A 12,549-nucleotide genomic window follows, 5' to 3' on the forward strand; every position below is an offset into this window, starting at 1 on the left:
CAGCGAGACAAGCTGTTTTAAACCGAAACGAACTGGATCTGATCATTTCGGTTTTACAAGTGTCCGTGTGATACGCGTCGAATTTTTTTCTCTCATAATTGCGCGAAAACCATGTATTCGTGCTAAGTACGAGACAAGCTGTTTTAGACCGAAACGAGCTAAATCTGAACATATTGGTTTTACAAGTGTCCATGTGATACGCGTCAACACATTTTCTCTCAGGACTGCGCGAAAAGCATATATTCGTGCTTAATACAACGAGACAAGCTGTTTTCGACCGAAACGAGCTAGATCTGAACACATCGGTTTTACAAGTCTCCCTGTGATACGCGCCAACACTTTTTCTCTCAGTACTGCGCTAAAAGCATGTATTCGTGCTTAATACAGCGAGACAAGCTGTTTTAGACCGAAACGAGCTAGATCTGAACACATCGGTTTTACAAGAGTCTGTGTAATACGCGTCAAAACTTTTTCTCGCATAACTGCGCGAAAAGCATGTATTCGTGTTAATACAACGAGAGAAGCTGTTTTAGACCGAAACGAGCTAGATGTGAACACATCGGATTTACAAGTGTCCGTGGGATACGCGTCAAAACGTTTTCTCTCATAACTGCGCGAAAATCTTGTATTTGTGCTGAATACAACCAGACAAGCTTTTTTAGATCAAAACGAGCTAGATCTGGACACTTCGGTTTTACAGGTGTCCGTGTGATACACGTCAAAACCTTTTCTCTCATAACTTCGCGAAAAGCATGTACTCATGCTTAATACAACGAGGCAAGCTGTTTTAGACCGAAACAAACTAGATCTGAAAACATCGGTTTTACAAGTCTCCCTGTGATACGCGTCAACACTTTTTCTCTCAGTTCTGCGCGAAAAGCTTGTATTTGTGCTTAAAACAACGAGACAAGCTTTTTTAGACCAAAACGAGCTAGATTTAACACATCGGTTTACAAGTGTCCGTGTGATACGCGCCAAAACTTTTGCTCTCATAACTGCGCTAAAAGGATATATTCGTACTTAATACAACGAGACAAGCTGTTTTAGACCGAAACGAACTAGATCTGAACACATCGGTTTTACAAGTCTTCATGTGATACGCGTCAAAACTGTTTCTCTCATAACTGCGCGAAAAGCATGTATTCGTGCTTTATGCAACGAGACAAGCGGTTTTAGACCGAAACGAGCTATATCTGAACCTATCGGTTTTACAAGTGTCTGTGTGATACGCGTCAAAAATTTTTCTCTCATAACTGCGCGAAAAGCATGTATTCGTGCTTAATACAACGAGACAAGCTGTTTTAGACCGAAACGAGCTAGATCTGAACACAACGGTTTTACAAGTGTCCGTGTGATAGGCGTCAAAACTTTGCTTCTTATAACTGCCCGAAAAGCGTGTATTCGTGCTCAAAACAACGACACAAGCTGTTTTAGACCGAAACGAGCTAGATCTGAACACATCGGTTTTACAAGTGTCCGTGTAATACGCGTCAAAACTTTTTCTCTCATAACTGCGCGAAAAGCATGTATTCGTGCTTTATACAACGAGACAAGCTGTTTTAGACCGAAACGAGCTCTATCTGAACACATCGGTTTTACAAGTGTCCGTGTGATACGATTCAAACCTTTTTCTCTCATGACTGCGCTAAAAGCATGTATTCGTGCTTAATACAACGAGACAAGCTGTTTTAGACCGAAACGAACTAGATCTGAACATATCAGATTTACATGTGTCCGTGTGATACGCGTCAAAACGTTTTCTCTCATAATTGCGCGAAAAGCGTGTATTCGTGCTCAATACAACGAGACAAGCTGTTTTAGACCGAAACCGGCTAGATCTGAACATATCGGTTATACAAGTGTCCATGTGATACGCGTCAACACTCTTTCTCTCAGCACTGCGCGAAAAGCATATATTCTTGCTTAATACAACGAGACAAGCTGTTTTAGACCGAAACGAACTAGATCTGATCATATCGGATTTACAAGTGTCTGTGTGATACGCGTCGAAATTTTTTCTCTCATAATTGCGCGAAAAGCATGTATTCATGCTAAGTACAACGAGACAAGCTGTTTTAGACCGAAAAGAGCTAGATCTGAACATATCGGTTTTACAAGTGTCCATGTGATACGCGTCAAGACTTTTTCTCTCAGGACTGCGCGAAAAGCATATATTCGTGCTTAATACAACGAGACAAGCTGTTTTCGACCGAAACGAGCTAGATCTGAACACATCAGTTTTACAAGTCTCCCTGTCATACGCGTCAACACTTTTTCTCTCAGTACTGCGCAAAAAGCATGTATTCGTGTTAATACAACGAGAGAAGCTGTTTTAGACCGAAACGAGCTAGATGTGAACACATCGGTTTTACAAGTGTCCGTGGGATACGCGTCAAAACGTTTTCTCTCATAACTGCGCGAAAAGCGTGTATTTGCGCTGAATACAACCAGACAAGCTATTTTAGACCAAAACGAGATAGATCTGAACATATCGGTTTTACAAGTGTCCATGTGATACGCGTCAACACTTTTTTTCTCAGCACTGCGCGAAAAGCATATATTCTTGCTTAATACAACGAGACAAGCTGTTTTAGGCCGAAACGAACTAGATCTGATCATATCGGGTTTACAATTGTCCGTGTGATACGCGTCAAAATTGTTTCTCTCATAATTGCGCGAAAAGCATGTATTCATGCTAAGTACAACGAGACAAGCTGTTTTAGACCGAAAGGAGCTAGATCTGAACATATCGGTTTTACAAGTGTCCGTGTAATACGCGTCGAAATTTTTTCTCTCATAATTGCACGAAAAGCAAGTATTCATGCTAAGTACAACGAGACAAGCTGTTTTAGACCGAAACGAGCTAGATCTGAACACATCGATTTTACAAGTGTCCGTGTAATACGCGTCAAAACTTTTTCTCGCATAACTGTGCGAAAAGCATGTATTCCTGTTAATACAACGAGAGAAGCTGTTTTAGACCGAAACGAGCTAGATGTGAACACATCGGTTTTACAAGTGTCCGTGGGATACGCGTCAAACCTTTTGCTCTCATAACTGCGCGAAAATTAGGTATTTGCGCTTAATACAGCGAGACAAGCTGTTTTAGACCGATACGAGCTAGATCTGAACACAACGGTTTTACAAGTGTTCGTGTAATACGCGTCAAAACTTTTTCTCGCATAACTGCGCGAAAGGCATGTATTCGTGCTTAATGCAACGAGACAACCTGTTTTAGACCGAAACGAGGTAAATTAGAGCACATCGGTTTTACAAGTGTCCGTGTGATACGCGTCAAAACTTTTTCTTTCATAACTGCGCGAAAAGCATGTATTCGTGCTTTATACAACGAGACAAGCTGTTTTAGACCGAAACGAGCTATGTCTGAACACATCGGTTTTACAAGTGTCCGTGTGATACGCTTCAAACATTTCTCTCTCATGACTGCGATAAAAGCAAGTATTCGTGCTTAATACAACGAGACAAGCTGTTTTAGACCGAAACGAACTAGATCTGAACATATCGGATTTACATGTGTCCGTGTGATACGCGTCAGAACTTTTTCTCTCATATTTGCGCGAAAAGCGTGTATTCGTGCTCAATACAACGAGGCAAGCTGTTTTAGACCGAATCCGGCTAGATCTGAACATATCGGTTATACAAGTGTCCATGTGATACGCGTCAACACTTTTTCTCTCAGGACTGCGCGAAAAGCATATATTCGTGCTTAATACAACGAGACAAGCTGTTTTAGACCGAAACGAACTAGATCTGAACATATCGGTTATACAAGTGTCCATGTGATACGCGTCAACACTTTTTCTCTCAGGACTGCGCGAAAAGCATATATTCGTGCTTAATACAACGAGACAAGCTGTTTTAGACCGAAACGAACTAGATCTGAACAGATCGGATTTACAAGTGTCCGTGTGATACGCGTCAAAACTTTTTCTCTCATAATTGCGCCAAAAGCATGTATTCGTGCTAAATACAACAAGACAAGCTGTTTTAGACCGAAATGAGCTAGATCTGAACATATCGGTTTTACCAGTCTCCCTGTGATACGCGTCAACACTTTTTCTCTCAGTACTGCGCAAAAAGCATGTATTCGTGCTTATTACAGCGAGACAAGCTGTTTTAGACCCAAACGAGCTAGATCTGAACACATCGGTTTTACAAGTCTCCCTGTGATACGCGTCAACACTTTTTCTCTCGGCACTCAGCAAAAAGCATGTATTCGTGCTTAATACAGCGAGACAAGCTGTTCTAGACCGAAACGAACTAGATCTGATCATTTCGGATTTACAAGTGTCCGTGTGATACGCGTCGAATTTTTTTCTCTCATAATTGCGCGAAAACCATGTATTCGTGCTAAGTACGAGACAAGCTGTTTTAGACCGAAACGAGCTAGATCTGAACATATTGGTTTTACAAGTGTCCATGTGATACGCGTCAACACATTTTCTCTCAGGACTGCGCGAAAAGCATATATTCGTGCTTAATACAACGAGACAAGCTGTTTTCGACCGAAACGAGCTAGATCTGAACACATCGGTTTTACAAGTCTCCATGTGATACGCGCCAACACTTTTTCTCTCAGTACTGCGCGAAAAGCATGTATTCGTGTTAATACAACGAGAGAAGCTGTTTTAGACCGAAACGAGCTGAACACATGGGATACGCGTCAAACCTTTTGCTCTCATAACTGCGCGAAAATTATGTATTTGCGCCTAATACAGCGAGACAAGCTGTTTTAGACCGATACGAGCTAGATCTGAACACATCGGTATTACAAGTTTCCGTGTAATACGCGTCAAAACTTTTTCTCGCATAACTGCGCGAAAGGCATGTATTCGTGCTTAATGCAACGAGACAACCTGTTTTAGACAGAAACGAGGTAAATTAGAGCACATCGGTTTTACAAGTGTCCGTGTGATACGCGTCAAAACTTTTTCTTTCATAACTGCGCGAAAAGCATGTATTCGTGCTTTATACAACGAGACAAGCTGTTTTAGACCGAAACGAGCAATGTCTGAACACATCGGTTTTACAAGTGTCCGTGTGATACGCTTCAAACATTTCTCTCTCATGACTGCGCTAAAAGCATGTATTCGTGCTTCATACAACGAGACAAGCTGTTTTAGACCGAAACGAACTAGATCTGTACATATCGGATTTACATGTGTCCGTGTGATACGCGTCAAAACGTTTTCTCTCATAATTGCGCGAAAAGCATGTATTCGTGCTCAATACAACGAGACAAGCTGCTTCAGACCGAAACCGGCTAGATCTGAACATATCGGTTTTACAAGTGTCCATGTGATACGCGTCAACACTTTTTCTCTCAGGACTGCGCGAAAAGCATATATTCGTGCTTAATACAACGAGACAAGCTGTTTTCGACCGAAACGAGCTAGATCTGAACACATCGGTTTTACCAGTCTCCCTGTGATACGCGTCAACACTTTTTCTCTCAGTACTGCGCAAAAAGCATGTATTCGTGCTTATTACGGCGAGACAAGCTGTTTTAGACCCAAACGAGCTAGATCTGAACACATCGGTTTTACAAGTCTCCCTGTGATACGCGTCAACACTTTTTCTCTCAGCACTCAGCAAAAAGCATGTATTCGTGCTTAATACAGCGAGACAAGCTGTTTTAAACCGAAACGAACTGGATCTGATCATTTCGGTTTTACAAGTGTCCGTGTGATACGCGTCGAATTTTTTTCTCTCATAATTGCGCGAAAACCATGTATTCGTGCTAAGTACGAGACAAGCTGTTTTAGACCGAAACGAGCTAAATCTGAACATATTGGTTTTACAAGTGTCCATGTGATACGCGTCAACACATTTTCTCTCAGGACTGCGCGAAAAGCATATCTTCGTGCTTAATACAACGAGGCAAGCTGTTTTCGACCGAAACGAGCTAGATCTGAACACATCGGTTTTACAAGTCTCCCTGTGATACGCGCCAACACTTTTACTCTCAGTACTGCGCTAAAAGCATGTATTCGTGCTTAATACAGCGAGACAAGCTGTTTTAGACCGAAACGAGCTAGATCTGAACACATCGGTTTTACAAGAGTCCGTGTAATACGCGTCAAAACTTTTTCTCGCATAACTGCGCGAAAAGCATGTATTCGTGCTTCATACAACGAGACAAGCTGTTTTAGACCGAAACGAACTAGATCTGTACATATCGGATTTACATGTGTCCGTGTGATACGCGTCAAAACGTTTTCTCTCATAATTGCGCGAAAAGCATGTATTCGTGCTCAATACAACGAGACAAGCTGTTTCAGACCGAAACCGGCTAGATCTGAACATAACGGTTTTACAAGTGTCCATGTGATACGCGTCAACACTTTTTCTCTCAGCACTGTGCGAATAGCATATATTCGTGCTTAATACAACGAGACAAGCTCTTTTAGACCGAAACGAACTAGATCTGATCATATCGGATTTAAAAGTGTCCGTGTAAATGCGTCAAAACTTTTTCTCGCATAACTGCGCGAAAGGCATGTATTCGTGCTTAATGCAACGAGACAACCTGTTTTAGACCGAAACGAGGTAAATTAGAGCACATCGGTTTTACAAGTGTCCGTGTGATACTCGTCAAAACTTTTTCTTTCATAACTGCGCGAAAAGCATGTATTCGTGCTTTATACAACGAGACAAGCTGTTTTAGACCGAAACGAGCAATGTCTGAACACATCGGTTTTACAAGTGTCCGTGTGATACGCTTCAAACATTTCTCTCTCATGACTGCGCTAAAAGCATGTATTCGTGCTTCATACAACGAGACAAGCTGTTTTAGACCGAAACGAACTAGATCTGTACATATCGGATTTACATGTGTCCGTGTGATACGCGTCAAAACGTTTTCTCTCATAATTGCGCGAAAAGCATGTATTCGTGCTCAATACAACGAGACAAGCTGTATCAGACCGAAACCGGCTAGATCTGAACTTAACGGTTTTACAAGTGTCCATGTGATACGCGTCAACACTTTTTCTCTCAGCACTGTGCGAATAGCAAATATTCGTGCTTAATACAACGAGACAAGCTCTTTTAGACCGAAACGAACTAGATCTGATCATATCGGATTTAAAAGTGTCCGTGTGATACGCGTCGAAATTTTTTCTCTCATAATTGCGCGAAAAGCATGTATTCGTGCTAAGTACAACGAGACAAGCTGTTTTAACCGAAACGAGCTAGATCTGAACATATCGGTTTTACAAGTGTCCATGTGATACGCGTCAACACTTTTTCTCTCAGGACTGCGCGAAAAGCGTATATTCGTGCTTAATACAGCGAGACAAGCTGTTTTAAACCGAAACGAACTGGATCTGATCATTTCGGTTTTACAAGTGTCCGTGTGATACGCGTCGAATTTTTTTCTCTCATAATTGCGCGAAAACCATGTATTCGTGCTAAGTACGAGACAAGCTGTTTTAGACCGAAACGAGCTAAATCTGAACATATTGGTTTTACAAGTGTCCATGTGATACGCGTCAACACATTTTCTCTCAGGACTGCGCGAAAAGCATATATTCGTGCTTATTACAACGAGACAAGCTGTTTTCGACCGAAACGAGCTAGATCTGAACATATTGGTTTTACAAGTGTCCATGTGATACGCGTCAACACATTTTTTCTCAGGACTGCGCGAAAAGCATATATTCGTGCTTAATACAACGAGACAAGCTGTTTTAGACCGAAACGAACTAGATCTGAACACATCGGTTTTACAAGTCTTCATGTGATACGCGTCAAAACTGTTTCTCTCATAACTGCGCGAAAAGCATGTATTCGTGCTTTATGCAACGAGACAAGCGGTTTTAGACCTAAACGAGCTATATCTGAACCTATCGGTTTTACAAGTGTCTGTGTGATACTCGTCAAAAATTTTTCTCTCATAACTGCGCGAAAAGCATGTATTCGTGCTTAATACAACGAGACAAGCTGTTTTAGACCGAAACGAGCTAGATCTGAACACAACGGTTTTACAAGTGTCCGTGTAATACGCGTCAAAACTTTTTCTCTCATAACTGCGCGAAAAGCATGTATTCGTGCTTTATACAACGAGACAAGCTGTTTTAGACCGAAACGAGCTCTATCTGAACACATCGGTTTTACAAGTGTCCGAGTGATACGATTCAAACCTTTTTCTCTCATGACTGCGCTAAAAGCATGTATTCGTGCTTAATACAACGAGACAAGCTGTTTTAGACCGAAACGAACTAGATCTGAACATATCAGATTTACATGTGTCCGTGTGATACGCGTCAAAACGTTTTCTCTCATAATTGCGCGAAAAGCGTGTATTCGTGCTCAATACAACGAGACAAGCTGTTTTAGACCGAAACCGGCTAGATCTGAACATATCGGTTATACAAGTGTCCATGTGATACGCGTCAACACTCTTTCTCTCAGCACTGCGCGAAAAGCATATATTCTTGCTTAATACAACGAGACAAGCTGTTTTAGACCGAAACGAACTAGATCTGATCATATCGGATTTACAAGTGTCCGTGTGATACGCGTCGAAATTTTTTCTCTCATAATTGCGCGAAAAGCATGTATTCATGCTAAGTACAACGAGACAAGCTGTTTTAGACCGAAAAGAGCTAGATCTGAACATATCGGTTTTACAAGTGTCCATGTGATACGCGTCAAGACTTTTTCTCTCAGGACTGCGCGAAAAGCATATATTCGTGCTTAATACAACGAGACAAGCTGTTTTCGACCGAAACGAGCTAGATCTGAACACATCAGTTTTACAAGTCTCCCTGTCATACGCGTCAACACTTTTTCTCTCAGTACTGCGCAAAAAGCATGTATTCGTGTTATTACAACGAGAGAAGCTGTTTTAGACCGAAACGAGCTAGATGTGAACACATCGGTTTTACAAGTGTCCGTGGGATACGCGTCAAAACGTTTTCTCTCATAACTGCGCGAAAAGCTTGTATTTGCGCTGAATACAACCAGACAAGCTATTTTAGACCAAAACGAGATAGATCTGAACATATCGGTTTTACAAGTGTCCATGTGATACGCGTCAACACTTTTTTTCTCAGCACTGCGCGAAAAGCATATATTCTTGCTTAATACAACGAGACAAGCTGTTTTAGACCGAAACGAACTAGATCTGATCATATCGGGTTTACAATTGTCCGTGTGATACGCGTCAAAATTGTTTCTCTTATAATTGCGCGAAAAGCATGTATTCATGCTAAGTACAACGAGACAAGCTGTTTTAGACCGAAAGGAGCTAGATCTGAACATATCGGTTTTACAAGTGTCCGTGTAATACACGTCGAAATTTTTTCTCTCATAATTGCGCGAAAAGCAAGTATTCATGCTAAGTACAACGAGACAAGCTGTTTTAGACCGAAACGAGCTAGATCTGAACACATCGATTTTACAAGTGTCCGTGTAATACGCGTCAAAACTTTTTCTCGCATAACTGCGCGAAAAGCATGTATTCGTGTTAATACAACGAGAGAAGCTGTTTTAGACCGAAACGAGCTAGATGTGAACACATCGGTTTTACAAGTGTCCGTGGGATACGCGTCAAACCTTTTGCTCTCATAACTGCGCGAAAATTAGGTATTTGCGCTTAATACAGCGAGACAAGCTGTTTTAGACCGATACGAGCTAGATCTGAACACATCGGTTTTACAAGTGTTCGTGTAATACGCGTCAAAACTTTTTCTCGCATAACTGCGCGAAAGGCAAGTATTCGTGCTTAATGCAACGAGACAACCTGTTTTAGACCGAAACGAGGTAAATTAGAGCACATCGGTTTTACAAGTGTCCGTGTGATACGCGTCAAAACTTTTTCTTTCATAACTGCGCGAAAAGCATGTATTCGTGCTTTATACAACGAGACAAGCTGTTTTAGACCGAAACGAGCTATGTCTGAACACATCGGTTTTACAAGTGTCCGTGTGATACGCTTCAAACATTTCTCTCTCATGACTGCGATAAAAGCATGTATTCGTGCTTAATACAACGAGACAAGCTGTTTTAGACCGAAACGAACTAGATCTGAACATATCGGATTTACATGTGTCCGTGTGATACGCGTCAGAACTTTTTCTCTCATATTTGCGCGAAAAGCGTGTATTCGTGCTCAATACAACGAGACAAGCTGTTTTAGACCGAATCCGGCTAGATCTGAACATATCGGTTTTACAAGTGTCCATGTGATACGCGTCAACACTTTTTCTCTCAGCACTGCGCGAAAAGCATATATTCTTGCTTAATACAACGAGACAAGCTTTTTTAGACTGAAACGAACTAGATCTGATCATATCGGATTTACAAGTGTCCGTGTGATACGCATCAAAACTTTTTCTCTCATAATTGCGCGAAAAGCATGTATTCGTGCTAAATACAACAAGACAAGCTGTTTTAGACCGAAATGAGCTAGATCTGAACATATCGGTTTTACAAGTGTCTATGTGATACGCGTCAACACTTTTTCTCTCAGGACTGCGCGAAAAGCATATATTCGTGCTTAATACAACGAGACAAGCTGTTTTAGACCGAAACGAACTAGATCTGAACATATCGGTTATACAAGTGTCCATGTGATACGCGTCAACACTTTTTCTCTCAGGACTGCGCGAAAAGCATATATTCGTGCTTAATACAACGAGACAAGCTGTTTTAGACCGAAACGAACTAGATCTGAATAGATCGGATTTACAAGTGTCCGTGTGATACGCGTCAAAACTTTTTCTCTCATAATTGCGCCAAAAGCATGTATTCGTGCTAAATACAACAAGACAAGCTGTTTTAGACCGAAATGAGCTAGATCTGAACATATCGGTTTTACCAGTCTCCCTGTGATACGCGTCAACACTTTTTCTCTCAGTACTGCGCAAAAAGCATGTATTCGTGCTTATTACAGCGAGACAAGCTGTTTTAGACCCAAACGAGCTAGATCTGAACACATCGGTTTTACAAGTCTCCCTGTGATACGCGTCAACACTTTTTCTCTCGGCACTCAGCAAAAAGCATGTATTCGTGCTTAATACAGCGAGACAAGCTGTTCTAGACCGAAACGAACTAGATCTGATCATTTCGGATTTACAAGTGTCCGTGTGATACGCGTCGAATTTTTTTCTCTCATAATTGCGCGAAAACCATGTATTCGTGCTAAGTACGAGACAAGCTGTTTTAGACCGAAACGAGCTAGATCTGAACATATTGGTTTTACAAGTGTCCATGTGATACGCGTCAACACATTTTCTCTCAGGACTGCGCGAAAAGCATATATTCGTGCTTAATACAACGAGACAAGCTGTTTTCGACCGAAACGAGCTAGATCTGAACACATCGGTTTTACAAGTCTCCATGTGATACGCGCCAACACTTTTTCTCTCAGTACTGCGCGAAAAGCATGTATTCGTGTTAATACAACGAGAGAAGCTGTTTTAGACCGAAACGAGCTGAACACATGGGATACGCGTCAAACCTTTTGCTCTCATAACTGCGCGAAAATTATGTATTTGCGCCTAATACAGCGAGACAAGCTGTTTTAGACCGATACGAGCTAGATCTGAACATATCGGTTTTACAAGTTTCCGTGTAATACGCATCAAAACTTTTTCTCGCATAACTGCGCGAAAGGCATGTATTCCTGCTTAATGCAACGAGACAACCTGTTTTAGACAGAAACGAGGTAAATTAGAGCACATCGGTTTTACAAGTGTCCGTGTGATACGCGTCAAAACTTTTTCTTTCATAACTGCGCGAAAAGCATGTATTCTTGCTTTATACAACGAGACAAGCTGTTTTAGACCGAAACGAGCTATGTCTGAACACATCGGATTTACAAGTGTCCGTGTGATACGCTTCAAACGTTTCTCTCTCATGACTGCGCTAAAAGCATGTATTCGTGCTTAATACAACGAGACAAGCTGTTCTAGACCGATACGAGCTAGATCTGAACATATCGGTTATACAAGTGTCCATGTGATACGCGTCAACACTTTTTCTCTCAGGACTGCGCGAAAAGCATATATTCGTGCCTAATACAACGAGACAAGCTGTTTTAGACCGAAACGAACTAGATCTGAACATATCGGATTTACAAGTGTCCGTGTGATACGCGTCAAAACTTTTTCTCTCATAATTGCGCGAAAAGCATGTATTCGTGCTAAATACAACAAGACAAGCTGTTTTAGACCGAAATGAGCTAGATCTGAACATATCGGTTTTACAAGTGTCTATGTGATACGCGTCAACACTTTTTCTCTCAGGACTGCGCGAAAAGCATATATTCGTGCTTAATACAACGAGACAAGCTGTTTTAGACCGAAACGAACTAGATCTGTACATATCGGATTTACATGTGTTCGTGTGATACGCGTCAAAACTTTTTCTCTCATAATTGCGCGAAAAGCATGTATTCGTGCTCAATACAACGAGACAAGCTGTTTTCGACCGAAACCGGCTAGATCTGAACACATCGGTTTTACAAGTCTCCCTGTGATACGCGCCAACACTTTTTCTCTCAGTACTGCGCTAAAAGCA

Source organism: Amblyomma americanum, chromosome 4, assembly GCF_052857255.1.
Source record: "Amblyomma americanum isolate KBUSLIRL-KWMA chromosome 4, ASM5285725v1, whole genome shotgun sequence".
NCBI lineage: Eukaryota > Metazoa > Arthropoda > Arachnida > Ixodida > Ixodidae > Amblyomma > Amblyomma americanum.